We start from the raw sequence: 18,523 nt of genomic DNA, 5'->3' as shown, positions 1-18,523 counted from the left end.
TCCATTTTATCTGCTGATTATAAAAACTGTAAGTTATCAGCTGATGGTCGCCAAAAACAATTGTTGAAAGATAAACGTCTGCGTGTGATAAAATTGGTGTTCTAGAACCTTCTTATGCTTAATAGATTAATACTTAAATAGATACAAGCTGGTATATACGCTGTTAGTCTGCAAGTATATATATATATATATATACTTGCAGACTAACAGCGTATATACCAGCTTGTATCTATTTAAGTATTAATCTATTAAGCATAAGAAAGTTCTAGAACACCAATTTTATCACACGCAGACGTTTATCTTTCAACAATTGTTTTTATATATATATATATATATATATATTCTGGTAAGGTCAATGAAAATGACCGAGCTAAGATCCTCTGGGACTTCTACATCCGAACTGACAAGCATGTCCTAGCAAACCAACCAGATATAGTGGTGGTAGACAAGGAGAACAAGAGGGCTACTATAATAGATATAGCAGTACCCAATGACTACAATATAGCCAGCAAAGAAAAAGAAAAGGTAGAGAAATATCTCCCTCTTGGAGAAGAAATTGAGAAATGCTGGAATGTAAGAACAACTGTAATCCCAGTAGTCATTGGGGCACTGGGCGCAATAACACCGGCGCATAAAATGTGGCTTGCCCAAATACTAACAACAATCAACTCAGGTGAGTTGCAGAAAAGTGTGCTATTGGGAACAGCTAAGATCTTGAGGCGAGTGCTCAAACTCCCAGGTCTCTGGTAGGAGACCCGAGTTAGAGCAGAATTTACCACCCATACGGGGTATCTGGGGTGAGGAAACAATTTATATATATATATATATATATATATATATATATATATATATATATATATATATATATATATATAGCAGTTTGACTCCTCTATTAAACCAGTGTATTAGTTTGGACTATACCAGGACTGTACCTTAACCAGGATAACTGAAATACGAGTATATAAATAATACAAGGAAAGCTTTTTCTATAGAACTTTATTCCTTTGATTTGAGGTCTGAAATGTGTTTCTTAAAGTGTGTAACTGAGTGTTCAGATGCTTGCAGATTATGGTAAATGAGCAGGCTAACTTCTTTGTGTAATAAAAATGGCAATCAAGTTGCCTATGGGCACAGTTTAACTTATGTGTTCTCTATCAGCTCATTTATTACAAAGCCAAATGATGAACAGTAAATAAGAAATCCAAGAAAAAAATAAAAAATCTTGTGGTAAGCATGATGAATTGTCACAAGCGGAAATTACTGCTTGGAGTTTCTTTTTTCTTGTTTTTAGAATGTCAGCTTCCAAGTGGTGTCTTGCTGATCATCATTTATGAACTGATTATCCTGATATGCTATAGACCAACACATGTGACTGATTATCCTGATATGTTGTAGACTCACTACTGAGACTGGATATCTTGATATGTTGTAGACTCACTACTGAGACTGAATATCTTGATATGCTGTAGACTCACTACTGAGGCTGATTATCCTGATATGTTGTAGACTCACTACATGAGACTGATTATCCTGATATGTTGTAGACTCACTACTGAGACTGATTATCCTGATATGTTGTAGACTCACTACTGAGACTGGATATCCTGATATGTTTATGGTTATGATATGGCTTATGCATGTATTAGAGCTTATTAGTAGCCCTTGAAGTTTTCTGAGTAAGCTAAACATTTACATAATGTGATGTTTTTGAAAATGTATGCATTGGAACTATCAAATTTATTTATTTTAGTTTGAATGTCAACACAGAAAGTCTCTGCATTAGGTAATCAGTAATTTTGATGATGAAACTGTGTCTGTCCTACTGGCAGCATATCTGCTAATCTTGGATGTGTACACATGTTGCCAAATGCTAATTATATACTCAATATTACACCTTTAGCTGTCAGAAAGTTGACGCCGAGGCAGCAATAGCAAGTCTTACACACGCGTTTTGTTTTCTGTGGTTGGTGAGATGACTGGCCTTTCGACCTTGACATTTGGCCTGACTAGCAATGTTGAAAAGTGAGTGAGCAGTAACAATCGTGACCTCATTGACAAAGCAAGTTTTCATGATAGTTCAATAGAAATGTTTTAGACCTGACTTGGTTGCAAGTAATGCCCACTAAAGCACACGCATGTTGAAGCGGTTGGCTAAGATGCTTGATTAGCCAATAACGTTTGTCAACTATTCGAAATTGCACCCTACTAATAAAGAAGTGAGATGATTTTGTACTTTTGCCGATATATCAATCAACCTTGTCACACAGGTTTCGTGTATCATAATCTGTATATTCCAAAATATGTATAGACATGAATACTATTCAACTTTTGTGAGTAGCATGGTTTCTGAATAACTCACCGCCAAAACTTAGAAAGATAATGTTTGTTATAGATGTTTAGAACATGATATGGTCCTTGGTGAAACAATGCGGCAATGTACAGTATATACAACCTTATCAATCAGTTATGAAACAAAAGATTATGTACCTAAAGCTAATCTGCCAAAGACTAAGGGGCCTAAGGCTAATATGTCAAAGGAAAGAGGCCTAAGGTTAATATACCAAAGTCTAAGGGGCCTAAGGCAAATACGCCAAAGGCTAAGGGTCTAAGGCTAATATGCCAGAGGCTATGGGGCCTAAGGCAAATATGCCAGAGGCTAAGGCGCCTAAGGCTAATATGCCAATGGCTAAGGGGCCTAAGGCTGATATGTCAAAGGAAAGAGGCCCAAGGTTAATATACCAAAAGGTTAAGGGGCCTAAGGCAAATACCCCCAAATTCTAAGGGTCTAAGGCTAATATGCCAAAGGCAAAGGGGCCTAAGGCAAATATGCCAGAGGCTAAGGTGCCTAAGGCTAATATGTCAATGGCTAAAGTACCTAAGGCCACTTCATACACGGCATGAACAATTATAGTATATTTCAAATGAACAAACAGTGAATGAAACTGCATGAACCCACCCAAATTATGAAGCTATGTAGATCAAATTTGGATGCTTCTTTGGTGGTTTCTATATACTCATATCTGCTAATGTGTTATCTTTAGATCCTGACCTCGCTAGCAAAACTTGGCTCTAATCTTTATATGTAAACTATGAGCACAGAATGTCGCTCAGCCATAATAGATGAGATAAGATAATGGCGAGGACTTTACATTCAGTTAACATATGTGGTTACTAGGTATGTATACTAAACGCATAGATGATAATATATATTGTATTGAGAGACTATGAGACAGCTGTGAAATGTACAAATGTTGTTAGCAGATGCTCGCAACATTGTACAGCAAGTGCATCGCTTAATATCTATCTACTGTAATGGAAGCGGTGGGATTATTTGACCAATTACTCGATGCAATACTTTGGAATTTTGACAGCTGGTTTGGACTCATCGGTTATTCCCAAACAGTCATACCGGAAACACTAGTGCTTAACAAAGCGTATTTTCAATACATTAGTCGGTAGTGTAGTGTAATTTAAACTTACAAGGCTAAATTGAAGTGATTGACCAGCAAGTTATGACTCGTCTGCTAGGCATCGGTTCTTGAAACAGACACGCACAATCAAAAGTTTGAGCACTTCTCTGAAATGTGTCAGAACTAGAGTTATATATAGATTCTACATTCTACTTACTCTCTCTTATTAGGGATGTGTTGATCGCCCTATATACAGTTTACTGGTCACTAACCATTTTTATATCAGATGAATAATAGACTAATTAGTAGGAGCCAATTTGAGGTGCAAAAAAAGACTGGTTTGTATCCCTAAAACATATGTACTTTCCAACAGATTGAATCACTGTTCAGCCAAACATGGCCAACTTCTAACTACAGTAAGATGCTTCTCACTATGTATACGTATTTAAACAAGTCAGATATCTTACTTACCTGTTTAGTGTTAAGCGCTGGCTAGTGACACCGACACATATGATACACGGCTAACAACTGATATTGGTTGACCAAAAGATAGGCTTAGTTTTTATTGCCAATAACAAAAGGTAGGGGATCAGCAGTAATGCCCGATAATTATTGCATTAAGTCTTGGTATTTACAAAGTGCAGGCAATTGAAAAACTTCCTTGTAGAGTTCATGTACACTTAACGAGTAAATCGATATTAGCTTGTGATAGCAGCTTGTACTAGCGCTGAGCATAGCTAGGCATGTTAGTCAGCCCGTTTACTAACCAGATGTCGCCCTACAGTAACACATTCATCATTCTAATTTCTCAAGTCATCATTAATTTCTATAAACTGTAAACTATAAATATCAAAAGCATACATCCATAGAACTAAAATAAACATTTTATTGAATAAAACAAATATGAGTGGTGGCCAGTCATCAATGCTACTAGCTAGAACTACATGTACTTGAAATGAATCTGGATGATCAAGGACCTGTCTAGAGAGCACCATAGAATATTCCGAATAAGCATATTAGGGCATGAAGAGTGAATAACCACATGGAATGACTTATTTCCTGGAAGCGAGAGACAGCAGTCTTCCTAAAACTGATACCGTGCTGAGCCAACCAACAAATGCCAGAACGGAATGTCACAGTCCTTGAAGGGTTTGCTGGTTTTAAACAGCTCAATGGCCAAAAGAAGTTGAGTTCAAAGGAGTGTCTGACGATTAACTGCCCCGTTGTAAAGTAAGTAAAGGCAGTAATGGGGTTCGAAAAATTCCGATGTACAGAGCTTGCGCGATATCAGAAGGCAGCTTTCAGAATATTCCTGAAAGTGTGTAATAAGCAAGGAGCTTGTCCAAGAATATCGTCCCAATCACATGGCCATACGGAGAGCAACTCCATGACTTATGGCTTGGATGAAAGCAGCCGGCGCTGGGCGACTCTGCAACATACACAGACTAGTGAAGTTTCCTCAGAAACATCTTACTATATATGTGACAAGGCTAAGCGGATGCATGCTTTGGCTGCTAGGGAGCAAAATCAGCGGATTATTGCAAGTTGCGCTTGGCAAATTGCAACTGTGAATCAATTTGCAACTGTGAATCAATTTGCAACTGTGAATCAATTTGCAACAGGGTATTACTATTAGTTGGATCACCCAGACTCCAGTCTCACAGACAATTGGGCCACACTCAACTCTGCCAACTGAACGTCATTCGCTGGCTCTGGATTGCTGAATTATTGTCTGACTCGGAAAAGTTGAATAATAAAAAATGTTGAAAACTTCACAGATGTCAAGTTAAGCTGATGGAGGAAAATTGTTCATACTGATCCCAGTCAGCTGTTATTAGATTATCTCGGTAGTTTAGTTTATTACAATCTATCAGCCCCTGCCCATGACCAAACTTAAACTTCTCAAAGATTAATCTGGGCGACATTTGACAGTTGGTTTTTGTGACAGTTCGATTGTATCATATCTTATAACACTAGCTGATGAATATCAAAATAATAATTGTAATGGTATTGAAAACAAAGTGTCAAGGTCGGTAGCAATAATAAATGACTGTTTCGAGTGTTCGCAAATAATCAGTCATATTTATTGCCTTGCGGCATTATGACTATTTCTTTGTGCAATCGACTGGTTCTTTCATGGCTAACTTTCTTCTATAAGTAACATTACTTTACAGGATCGATCTATTTACATCGACCTGTTTACATTCATCTATTGTTTGTAGGTATCGATCGACTGGCTATATTTTTATCGATTCAATCTGGCACGGAAAGTGATATTAAGAAAGCTGCGCAGTACCCCAGCTTTTGTGATAAAATAATAACTTACAGACTGTTATTGAGGTTATTATCTCATTGTCACCTATGCAAACTCTAACAATCTTCATTGACAGTGTAACAAGAACACACAACAAAGCATTGATAGAGAGCTCTGAAAAGGCCGTGCACAGCCTCTATCAAAACGAGGAACGTTTATTGATTTGGAGATGTGACCTTGTCATTTAAATCGTATGATTTATAAGCAAAAACAACTATCAGATGTCTTGCTGGTAGAGCACAGACACCGCAGTTATTAACTGTTAACAACTGCTAGTGGTAGAGCACAGACACCGCAGTTATTAACTGTTAACCACTGCTAGTGGTAGAGCACAGACACCGCAGTTATTAACTGTTAACAACTGCTACTGGTAGAGCACAGACACCGCAGTTATTAACTGTTAACAACTGCTAGTGGTAGAGCACAGACACCGCAGTTATTAACTGTTAACCACTGCTACTGGTAGAGCACAGACACCACAGTTATTAACTGTTAACAACTGCTAGTGGTAGAGCACAGACACCGCAGTTATTAACTGTTAACCACTGCTACTGGTAGAGCACAGACACTGCAGTTATTAACTGTTAACCATTGCTACTGGTAGAGCACAGACACTGTAGTTCTTAACTGTTAACCACTGCTACTGGTAGAGCACAGACACACAGTTATTAACTGTTAACAACTGCTACTGGTAGAGCACAGACACTGTAGTCATTGCTGTTAACAACTGCTACTGATAGAGCACAGACACTGTAGTCATAGCTGTTAACAACTGCTACTGATAGAGCACAAACACCGCAGTTATTAACTGTTAACAACTGCTAGTGGTAGAGCACAGACACCACAGTTATTAACTGTTAACCACTGTTACTGGTAGAGCACAGACACTGCAGTTATTAACTGTTAACCATTGCTACTGGTAGAGCACAGACACCACAGTTATTAACTGTTAACCACTGCTACTGGTAGAGCACAGACACTGTAGTTATTAACTGTTAACCACTGCTACTGGTAGAGCACAGACACACAGTTATTAACTGTTAACGTCTGCTACTGGTAGAGCACAGACACTGTAGTCATTGCTGTTAACAACTGCTACTGATAGAGCACAGACACTGTAGTCATAGCTGTTAACAACTGCTACTGATAAAGCACAGACACCGCAGTTATTAACTGTTAACAACTGCTAGTGGTAGAGCACAGACACCGCAGTTATTAACTGTTAACCACTGCTACTGGTAGAGCACAGACACCACAGTTATTAACTGTTAACAACTACTACTGGTAGAGCACAGACACCCCAGTTATTAACTGTTAACCACTGCTACTGGTAGAGCACAGACACTGTAGTTATTAAATGTTAACAACTGCTACTGGTAGAGCACAGACACTGTAGTCATTGCTGTTAACAACTGCTACTGATACAGCACAGACACTGTAGTCATAGCTGTTAACAACTGCTACTGATAGAGCACAGACACTGCAGTTATTAACTGTTAACAACTGCTACTGGTAGAGCACAGACACTGTAGTCATTGCTGTTAACAACTGCTACTGATAGAGCACAGACACCCCAGTTATTAACTGTTAACAACTGCTACTGGTAGAGCACAGACACGGTAGTCATTGCTGTTAACCACTGCTACTGGTAGAGCATACACACTGTAGTCATTAAAGGTTGACTTGCAACAAATTTCACATTACAGTTATTTGGTATCAAGAGATTTACCATGTCTTACTCTGCTGTGTTGTAGGTGCAAAATGTGTGAAAATGTGATTACAAGCTCATACAAGCTAAAAAAACAAATGATTAATCGCAATCATTCCAAAAGTGCCACAGGCTAGAATCTTTTTAATTTGCTGATGTACTCAAGCCAACTTGGTTATGTTTAGGACACGTGGTGTTATCAGGTGAATTAAAAGGACAATAAATCAATGACTCAAGGACAATGACTCAATTTAAAACCTATCGTAGCACTAGTTTATGGCAAACACTTCGGGTTCGACCGAAAAGCCCGTATCAAATATAGATGCTCGCTACGTTACAGTTTTGTTTCGGCTTGGTCTAATCATCTAGCCGTAATCTGATCATGTGACCTGTACATCTTGCCAAATAGTGTGACCAATTTTTGCAACACTTTTTGACCATCCCAAGTGACCAACAGGCTCGTCATGTTTATCAAAGGATGATATGCATTCCTTCGAGCTAAGGTTAAAAAATTAAACGAATTTTTACAGTAAGTTATAAGATATCAGTGCCACAAGTGACAGCATTACAATGACGATAAAACAGACGCGTAAGAACAATAGACATGATTTCATTGAATGCGTGAAGTATATTTGTGAAAATATTTCGACGAATGAGGTTAAATGAAAGTGTAAACAGAAGCCATCTTGTTCAGCTATGTCCCATTTGAGCCGTTTTAGAAATGAATTCCAATCTATGGCTTTTCATGATGGTTGCGATTGACTGTTCGTTTTTTAGCTTTTAAGAACTTGTAATCATATTTCCACATATTTTGCACCTACAACACAACAGAGTAAGACATGATAAATTTTTTGATATCAAATAACTGTAATGTGAATTTTGTTGCAAGTCAACCTTTAACTGTTAACCATTGCCACTAGTAGAGCACAGACACTGTAGATATTAACTGTTAACAACTGCTACTGGTAGAGCACAGACACTATAGTTATTAGCTGTTAACAACTACTACTAGTAGAGCACAGACACTAAAGTTATTAACTGTTAACCATTGCTACTAGTAGAGCATAGACACAGTCGTCATTAACTGTTAACAGTTGCAAACTTATAACATTAGCTCTACAGACGCTTAAATGCGCGAAACAATAATTTTAACAATTTTCTGCTAAGATAATCTTTTCACTCTGAGGTTTAAGCCAAATCGAATTGTGTAACTGTCTTCCTCAGTGGCTTTTGATGCGTTTAACAAAGTGTAGACTGAGAAAAATAAATTTATAATTGGCTTTAGCATAAATATATGTAGGAAGATGCTATGGATTCATGAAAGTATTAAACTGCTACACTTTTTGTGAAATGAGGCCTCAGGCTCAGGTAAAACATTATGTTAACACCATGTCGTTAAGCGCAATTGTTTTTCATGTGCATTATTAAATGACTGTTTAAACCCATAGTTGTTTTTCAAATTGTGTCCATATATGAGTGTACATTCCAACCATTCACAAGTAAACATGCTTCAAAGGACCTAAAATTATTATACGATCTTATGTCAAAGACTGCTTAGCAACATGGTGTTAACAATGAGGCGTTAACACCATGGTATTAACAACAGGATGCTAACAACATGGCATTAACAACATAGTATTAACAACATGGTGTTAACAACGTAGTATTAACAAAATGGTATTACCAACAGAATATTAACAACATACTGTTAACAACATAGTGTTAACAACATAGTATTAACAACATGGTGGTAATAAATTGTTTCACTTCAGCATAGATTAGCAAGACTTTTAATGTGGTATAAAACACCAAATGGATATGAAAGCGACCCTTGACCCAAGCCATGGACAGCATTATTACACCAGTCCCTGCACCAACCTCACAATATTCGCAGTTCATGAGAATTTCAGCTAAAATGATGCTTTAAATATTGCACCAAACAGAAAAAGTCACAACAGCTTACACTTGGTTGGTGTAGCAGATGTAATAAGCAATGGCAGTCAAGTTTCCAATTGTGACACCGCAATTTTAACATGACCCAATTTTCAAAGCTACGCGGCTACTTGTCCTCATTCCTAGCGTTTATGGGGCATTTATAGGGCATTAACTAAACCTCTTCCTCTACTATAGTATTATGTCAAGGTGTTATTTAATGCAACAAATTATTATTAACAAAACATGAATTAATATAGCAAGTAGGTATTTATTAGTTTAAAACCGGATAGCATAATAATTTACCAGACTTTTGCAACATTATTTGTAGGTTTAAAAATGCTCACAGAATCAATCACTATGTTTCCATGGTGCGCAGTACTGCGAAGCAGCCCCCTTCGAAGTCGAGGGGATTGTAGGTTTCCATGCTGCGCAGTGGTTTTCAGCAAATACCGCAAATTAGCCAAAGAAGAGAAAGTGTATAAATCGAATCGCCTGATGGAGAAATAGAATCGATCACGGATACCGAACGTCATAAACGGTCTTTTTATGATTCTGTCGTCATTATACGTTTATTTACAATACATATTCACAAGGTTTTACAAACCTTAACACAGTTTTTACATAGTAACATATTTTTAATAAGTATTTTTGAGTAATATATTATTTAAACATTAATTTAGGACTTACCACCTATTTTTCGAAAAGTGTTGGCATCGATAACAAAGTCCAGGAAAATAATCACCTCATCATCCTCGTGAATGTATACCATAATTAAATTTAGGTGAAAGAAGATCGGAAGAATAGTAAAAAACAAGATTAGCAGGACAACCTTTGTACTAGTTTATGGCCCTCGAAGAATTCGTCTCCACGGCATGAGAGCTATGTGCAGCCACTGCGCAGTCGCTGTTTCCTTGCTGCGAATTTGCACTGGCTTCGCACTGATCAGTGCGCAGTGATTTCAGTGCAAAGACGCCGTTTCCATGATTCGGAGATAGCGCAACTCCGAAGCACTGCGCATCATGGAAACATGGTGAATGACAATTATTTACGTTGATTTTCGCTTTAACTGTATTTTCCCTAGTTACCCTAGGACACTTATATTTCGCTAGTATTTAGTTTCGTGAGTAGCACACAGAATAAAATTTCGCTACAACTTAATTTCGCGGCTCTGATGAGTGCGAAAATATAGTGATGTGAAAATAAATGCAGTGGAAAAAACAGATTACATTCCTCAGGTCCAGTTTGCTAATAAGAAAAAAATTCAATTTGGGACTAGTTCATATTTGTAAACCATAGGTTGAAATGTGTGGGTGAGATCGGCAATTCAATTTGATCACTTGCTGCCATTTGTTTTTTAGACTATCAATGACGTCTAGGTCCCTCCCGCCGTGACTTTCACACTCGAATCCCAAGAAGAAGAAAATAGATAGGTAGCAACCAACTTCACAACCAAAACTGTATAACCCTTACGCTGCCATAAACGCATTTATGTGTTTTCTAAGGGCCACTGCCATAAACGAATTTTTGGACTTTCCCAGCAATTGTCTGGTAACCTGATTTTATTATTTGTTGACCACATAACCCACGGTCTTTAAGTGTTTTATGAAATTGACTGTGTTGTCCGAAGATTTCTTTATAAAATCAGCCTAAAACAACGAAGCAATTTTAAACTTTTGTTTGAGAATTTCTAATCTAAAAACGAACATTTTTCTGTGAGTTCATTAACTATCCAGCGCGAGTCATAAAACAGGTAATTAGTTGTTGATGACATAATAGCCAATTTAGATTTTCGTGATTATACAGATAATTAAAGTAGAACTTGAAAAAATACTGTATACATATCATGAAGCAATATCGGCAATTTCGGTAAAATGGCTGGCACTAGGCCGGTAGCTAATTTGTACATGGTTGGCAGTCATACCTGCCAACTCTCACGCATTGGACGTGAGACTCACGCAATCACCCCAAAGAAAAAATGAAAATGCGTGAGATTTTTGCCCCAATTTCTACAATTTTATATATACTATCATTGATACATCAATTGCCCCAAAACCAAATCTCACGCATTGCCCCACTCTTGGTGTTGGCAGGTCTGTTGGCAGTGGAAGAGATAATGTGGTTAAACTGATGAGGGTTGATATTGTTTTTGGTTGGTAATAAAATTCATCGCTACAATAATTATTCTGCAATTTTATGACTTCACCTACCAGACTTTCATCCTCATCAGTTACAAATTCGGTGACTGAACTGATATAATCTTAATTTGCTTTGCCATGCTGCTCAGTCGGTGTATTAGCTATAATGAGTTTACCAGAAATTTCCCATTGATCCCAACCACAGACGAAAATTGCCTGCATTTCTAATATGACGATTTTATTGTGTATATCAATGAACAAAGCGTTTTCGCTCGTTCGTTATGATAGTTTAGTTTCGCTCATTAAATTTTAGCGAGAGGATGACACCGCGAAAACGCGAAAGTTAGATGCCGCGAATACATAAGTGTCCTAGGGTATCAATGAGTAAAGCACATAAAAAGCTGCCGAGAATCAGCATCCTAGCCCTGATTAAGAGATATCAATCACTAAACTATTATTCAACAAGCTCAGCACAAGATGGAGAGATCAAAACTAACTAGCCTATCACACGCACACATGAGCTAACTTATCATCTGCTGCTTTCAACTCTTTTTACCGTCTGACGACGATAAAGATGTGCGCTGAAGGAAGCGCTCAGTGTGTTTCTTTTTCAGCGGTTTACACCGACTAGAAAGACTTATTTTTAGCACCTGCAGAAGTTACATGTTGACCTATGTAATTATTAAATAACATTTCACCAAGTTTCATAAACAAACAACAGGAGACCGCTGTAACCAAAATAACTAATGAGATGAAATTTATAGAGACACATTCAGGTTCTAACTGTTAGCTTTGGTAAAAATGTCCGCCCCAAGTATATTGCAATGGGTCAAATAAAATCCCTATGAAAATTACTTCTAGTAGCTTTCCATACAGCGATAGCAGCACCCTCTCATCAGCACTGCAATACCGTCATAGAAACAGCCGAGCCATCATCATTATTGTGGGATCCAGTGTCCGCTGTTAAAAAGCGAAAGACCCGTGCGATGCGCCATCTTTGTGCCATCTTATGCATGTGCATAGGTCTCGCTTTCCTGATGCTTCACACGCAGAAATCTTTATTCTTAAAAGGTCTACTCGGTTTTTATACGAAACTGAAAATGGCAGAAGAGATGGCAGTTTGGACTAACACCGAAATCGAAACAGTCCTTGATTACCTGATCAAACCCGACACTTACGCAATCTTATAAATAGTAAAAGCAGTAAAATTTAGATTTGTGTCAAGATGTCGAAATTGCTAGCCGACAATAATTATATTAAAACTCTGAAGCAATGGAGGATAAAGTTTAAGGCCATGAAAGCTAAGTATTACAAGCTGCTAAAAGAAGACAAGAAACCTGGTAAACAAAAAAATTAATACTAATATAAAAATTATTACCATTAATAATAATAACTTTTATTATATCATAAAAAACATTATATAATTGTATTCAATATTATAGTATAATTAATTAATCTCAAACAAATTTTATGATTATAAATAATTGATTACCAGTATTAATGAATAAAGGGTTATCGTTAAACACCGCCATTACTATAAACCCTTGACATAAGGATATAAGGTATCGGTCGCACAACAATCACTTTACTAAACCGCCCTGTTGAAACATGATTTGCTAGTCAGCCTAGCATAGGCTTGGATCCTAGCAAGCAAACAACCAGGTGTCACTACACCATCACTGTATGGAAACTTGGTATTTACATTAGACAGACAGTTCCATAACTTATCAGAGAGAGAGTAAAGGTGTTCTGAAAGAATAATTTATGCTGCAAGATTACCTTGAAACACGCTTCTTGCCATTCTAAGGATAAACAGACAAGCTGGCCTAGAGCAATGCTTTCAGACAATGTAACACGCAGAATCAAATATCCCAACTATGAGCTACAGTTACTTCTACACAAGCTGCCTCACGATGTATAAACTATGTATATACCATATATATAATCTAATGTATAGACAAACTGGAGGGTTGGTATGATTTTGCAGTTTACGCTGGTTCTGAATACTGAAATGCATTGGATGGTATCTACACGGAAATAATATGCATTTACCAAAGTACTTAATGTAAAAGAATGAATGCAAATATTTAAATGGCCCACTAAATTATTTCTTAAACACAAATTAGATTTATGCAAGTTGTATTTTAATACATTTACATGGGCCTAAGGCTATTCACCATGTCTTACTCTGTCTTACATGGGCCTAAGGCCATTAACCATGTCTTACTCTGTCTTACAAGGGCCTAAGGCCATTAACCATGTCTTACTCTGTCTTACATGGGCCTAAGGCCATTAACCATGTCTTACTCTGTCTTACAAGGGCCTAAGGCCATTAACCATGTCTTACTCTGTCTTACATGGGCCTAAGGCCATTAACCATGTCTTACTCTGTCTTACAAGGGCCTAAGGCCATTAACCATGTCTTACTCTGTCTTACATGGGCCTAAGGCCATTAACCATGTCTTACTCTGTCTTACAAGGGCCTAAGGCCATTAACCATGTCTTACTCTGTCTTACATGGGCCTAAGGCCATTAACCATGTCTTACTCTGTCTTACAAGGGCCTAAGGCCATTAACCATGTCTTACTCTGTCTTACATGGGCCTAAGGCCATTAACCATGTCTTACTCTGTCTTACATGGGCCTAAGGCCATTAAAGGTTGACTTGCAACAAATTTCGCATTACAGTTATTTGATATGAAAAGATTTACCATGTCTTACTCTGTTGTGTTGTAGGTGCCAAATATGTGGAAATGTGATTACAAGCTCTTAAAAGCTCAAAAACGAACAGAAAATCGCGGCCACATCAGACCGCCGTAGTTTGGATTCCCTTTCCAAAACGGCTCAAATGTGACGTAGCTGTGAGAGATGGTTTCTGTTTACACTTTCTTGCAACCTTATTCGTCTTTTCATATCAAATAACGGCAATGTGAATTTTGTTGCAAGTCAACCTTTAATGAAGCCATATCTTAATTTACCGTAAAACCTCTAATTGAACGCCACCTTTATTTGACCGCCACTATGGAAAAGGGGTTGAAAAATAGAGCGCCACTCTTTGGCTTTGACATTCTCAGATCCTTATGAAATCGGATGGTCCACAAAATCGTATTTATAATGAATCGTTTCGTTTACATCAATAACTATTAATTCTCTCGTAGTTCAACTCCAAGGCTTCTCGATGTTTTACATTAAAACTTGGAAAGCGACGACACTAGAAATAATTAATTAATAACTGTCTCAGGCTAATAGTAGTTCTCTGTTTAACACGGTCTTGATAAGTTGAAGTATATAAAAATGATTTACATTTATGATGGTAAACCAACGACAAGTTTAATGCTACAAGTTGCAGTTAATAGTTCATCGTTACATGTAATTGTGCGAAATGCAACGCCTAAAAGATTTGCTCTGCTAAAAATTGTTTCGAAACTAATACCGACTAGTTCAACAGCGTAGATAAAGAGTTGAAGTCAGAAGACATTGTGGAAGGTATTGAACAACCGAAAGATATTCGTTCAATCGGAAGCAACAATCAGAACGCAACTGGTCGAACGAACAATGCAAATATTGTTTCAAAAACGTTAACTTTTGTTTCTGCATGTATTATAAGTATGTCTCATTTATGTCACTTGTTCACTAATATATATTTTTGGCATTTGATAGATCATTGTTATATAACTTGTAAATTTGCAGATTTATAGCATATTATTTGATAGCATCATTGCGGTAATCTGATCTTACATTGGATCGAGGCTCATAACACCTCTTATATTACACATTAGAAGCTAGTTTTGGTTGATATCATTATATCAATGAGTGACATATGACATATGACATATTAATGAGTGCAATGAACTTTTAAGCAGCATTGTTAAATATAGATATAAAATAAAAATGTCTTCAAATTTAGAACGGAATAAAAATTGAAAGCTCCAAAAAATTGCAAAGCAGGACACAGGCTATAATATCATCGTAGGTTAATTGTAAGCAATAGATACCGACGGGTAGAGATAATTCTCAGCTTCCCAATACATATTAATTTAGAGATCTACAACAAGTTGGAGGTAAGTTATAGCAGATTTATAGCATCCAAAAAGAGTTACTGTCGCTCCACCGAAAGGAGTTTGCAAAGTATGGTCAAGATTCACTGCGCCTGTAAAAGGGCTAAACTAACCTTCCCCAAATTCTGACGAGGTGTTTGAAAAATACAACGCCAGCCTCTATTTCAACGCCGCCTTTATTTGACTGCCACTAAAGAGGAAGGGTTGAAAAACAGAGCACCATGGCGTTCAATTAGAGGTCTGATCTGAAATAACTTCAGTGGATACAGCTGTTTATCCACAGAATGCAAATGGCTGTGAAAATGAGTTTTCTTTTAGTGAAACTGTAAGCACAGTGTAATCAATCATTCACTGCCGTGAGAAGCAGTCAATGACGAGCAACAACTTTAGAATGCTGTATTCACTTCACTCACTCTTATATTATATTGTTGCGTTAACAAAGGAGCGTGAATTGTGCATGCAGCTGTCAGTGTGTTTCATAAGAGTTGTGCAGGAGGAGATAACTAGCGGGTTATACAGTCGGCATGCATAAAAACTGAGTTAGCAAAAGCCAAGCAGAGAAAAGATCTGGAGTGTGATATGAAGGTAGTTGAGACAATGAGATTTACACCCTACTGTTATCACTTCCCAAAATACTGAAGGCACGAAAAGGCAACCTGAGAGAGAAACATTGTAAAAACGTCTTCCTCGAAGATTATTTAATCAAGATGAAAACTTTAAACAAAATGCCATTTCAAAAACAGCCATTTGTCATAACGAAATTAATTATTTTGAATATTTTATTTAAAAAAACAAATTTATCGAAGTTGCCGATCAATTTTAATAAAATTGTTTATTGGTAATTATATGACATATACATATAGGCCCACACCATACACCATACACATCCCATGTGTATTTTTCATATGGAAACAGACCAAGTTTATACGCGCTATCTATAGCGTTGCCAGACTAACAATAAGTATCAACGAGGTTGAAGTGTTGAAGGTAGAAAATTACTAGTAAAATAAAACTAAGTATTTCTTAAGAAAAGGCAACTCCAAAATTTTCATTTTTAGAAAGTGCAAATATGAAAAAATATTTCATTTGTAGACTGAGCCATTAACACTTTGGGAAAATGTATAATACACCTTTCTGCCTTTTTTTAAACGCCCCTGCAATAAGGAAAACTACAACTACATGTATATGTTTTCATGGTTCTATATAAAGCTTGTCAATCATCGACTAAAAACCCTGTAACTATGTTTGTATAGACCGAGCCCACCTGTCAAAGGCAGGTCCCACAGTATAGCATAGCAAGAACACCAAAGGATAGACCTGGTGACATGAGAATATTCAGATACAGATGAATGGAAGACCACAATCAGCTGGATAGGTAAATTCTCTTAGCACCTGATGTTTACTAAACACAAACTAAGGAAAGCCAGTATCATTTTAATCAAACAAATTATATAAATATAAACGTTTGATAGTTCATCTTATATCTGTGTTTGAGAGAAGGTGGAGAAGTAATCACCAACTAGAGACAAGTTGTATGCTTGCTCATACGCTCGAGATGTCAGCTTAATTTGGAATATGAAGATATATTTAGGCTTGAACATGGTGGTGATGGTTAGAAACTAGTACAGTGCACCCTCGAGATACGATGTTAATCCGTTCCAAGGCTGGCATCGTATGGCGAAAAAATCGTATGTCCGGGTATAGAAACCATCGTAATTATACAATGAAAAAAAGAAAGGTAAAAATCGTTCAAAATTTTATAAAAATGTTGTACATATTGACAATTAGTAACGAAATAGTATGTTAACTTTAATAACTATAGTTACCTACAGTAGCTGCATTGTATTAAGTGCACCTAGTGATTATAATCTGCAATACTATAAAATTGTAATCTGTGTACCAAATGCAGATCGTATGGTAACAAGGTCTTACCTTCAAAAGGTACGCATAACATAAACGTTGAATTCACTTCAAATAAGTTTAGCTTGCCAAACTCACCCTTAAAACCAAGTTTTAGTATGTATTTTGAACTATTTTAATGAATTTCAACTGTTATCACAAAATTTTATCCTTCATAAGTTTCTGTCTTCACTTTCATTATAAAATTTAGCGTGTCTGGTTGAAACCTTTTTTAACCAGAATTCAATAAGAAAGGCCGAGCGATGCAGTTATCGAAAGCGGCCTCTCACACACCTGACTATTTAATGGCTACCGAAAAGAAAAGAAAAATGAAATTTTATTTACTATACAGGACGTACATACCTTTGGAGTAACGTGACTTTAGCTGGTATATTGTAGCGAATAAAGCAGAGAGGAGGCAAAAAAGTATCAATTATGATTATGTTGCTGTACACTTGAAGATTAATTTAATACGTAATAAAATGGAATTTTTAGCAGGCTAAAGAAGGTTGTCTAGTCCTGTCCAATTTTTATCCTGGTTTAAAAGAAAAAAATTCTGGTGCAATGCAGAAAACTGCTAGCTAGCTAAAGCTTGTAGAAGGATCCAGAGAAGGTGCTACAGTAGTTTTTCTTGTATGAAATGTGCACAAGAATCAATGTAACCATACGTACAAAGCTTGTACGTATTTATACCCTAGAAGAAAGGGCTTTAACAAGTTTCAGAAAGTAATGTAAATGCGTCAACTATCTTGAGTAGCTAGTTATATGAATTACATACATACGATGAATTGTATTCACATAGGAGATTACAAGCCCACCTGCAAAGACATGGTTAAACAAGAAAATAAAACATAAAATCAAAAGGAAACAAATAAAATGAATAAAATATGACAAACATGCCACACAAGAGATAAATAATATATATATATTATTATATATATAATAATATATATATATATAATATATATATATTATACATGCATTGTTTTAATGTACTAGTCCACATCAGTAAATTAAACACTTGAAATATTTCTGCCAATGTGGGGTTTTCTGTATCTTCTACTT

General features: G+C 36.7%; 1 protein-coding gene across 1 annotated transcript in view; it reads right to left on the bottom strand.

Moving 5' to 3' along the window:
* Nucleotides 1-4,278: 4,278 nt before the first annotated feature.
* The window catches only part of LOC137388875 (1-phosphatidylinositol 4,5-bisphosphate phosphodiesterase gamma-1-like), an 82,666-nt gene continuing 68,421 nt past the window's right edge, over nucleotides 4,279-18,523 (bottom strand). The window contains exon 32 of the mRNA XM_068075351.1: nucleotides 4,279-4,839. The gene's annotated coding sequence lies outside the window, so the exon portion shown is untranslated. The remainder of the gene's footprint in view (nucleotides 4,840-18,523) is intronic.

The sequence above is a fragment of the Watersipora subatra genome, chromosome 2 (assembly GCF_963576615.1).
Source record: "Watersipora subatra chromosome 2, tzWatSuba1.1, whole genome shotgun sequence".
NCBI classification, from domain to species: Eukaryota; Metazoa; Bryozoa; class Gymnolaemata; order Cheilostomatida; family Watersiporidae; genus Watersipora; species Watersipora subatra.
Note: the sequence above shows the minus strand (reverse complement) of the source record. Positions and strands in the feature narration are given on the sequence as shown.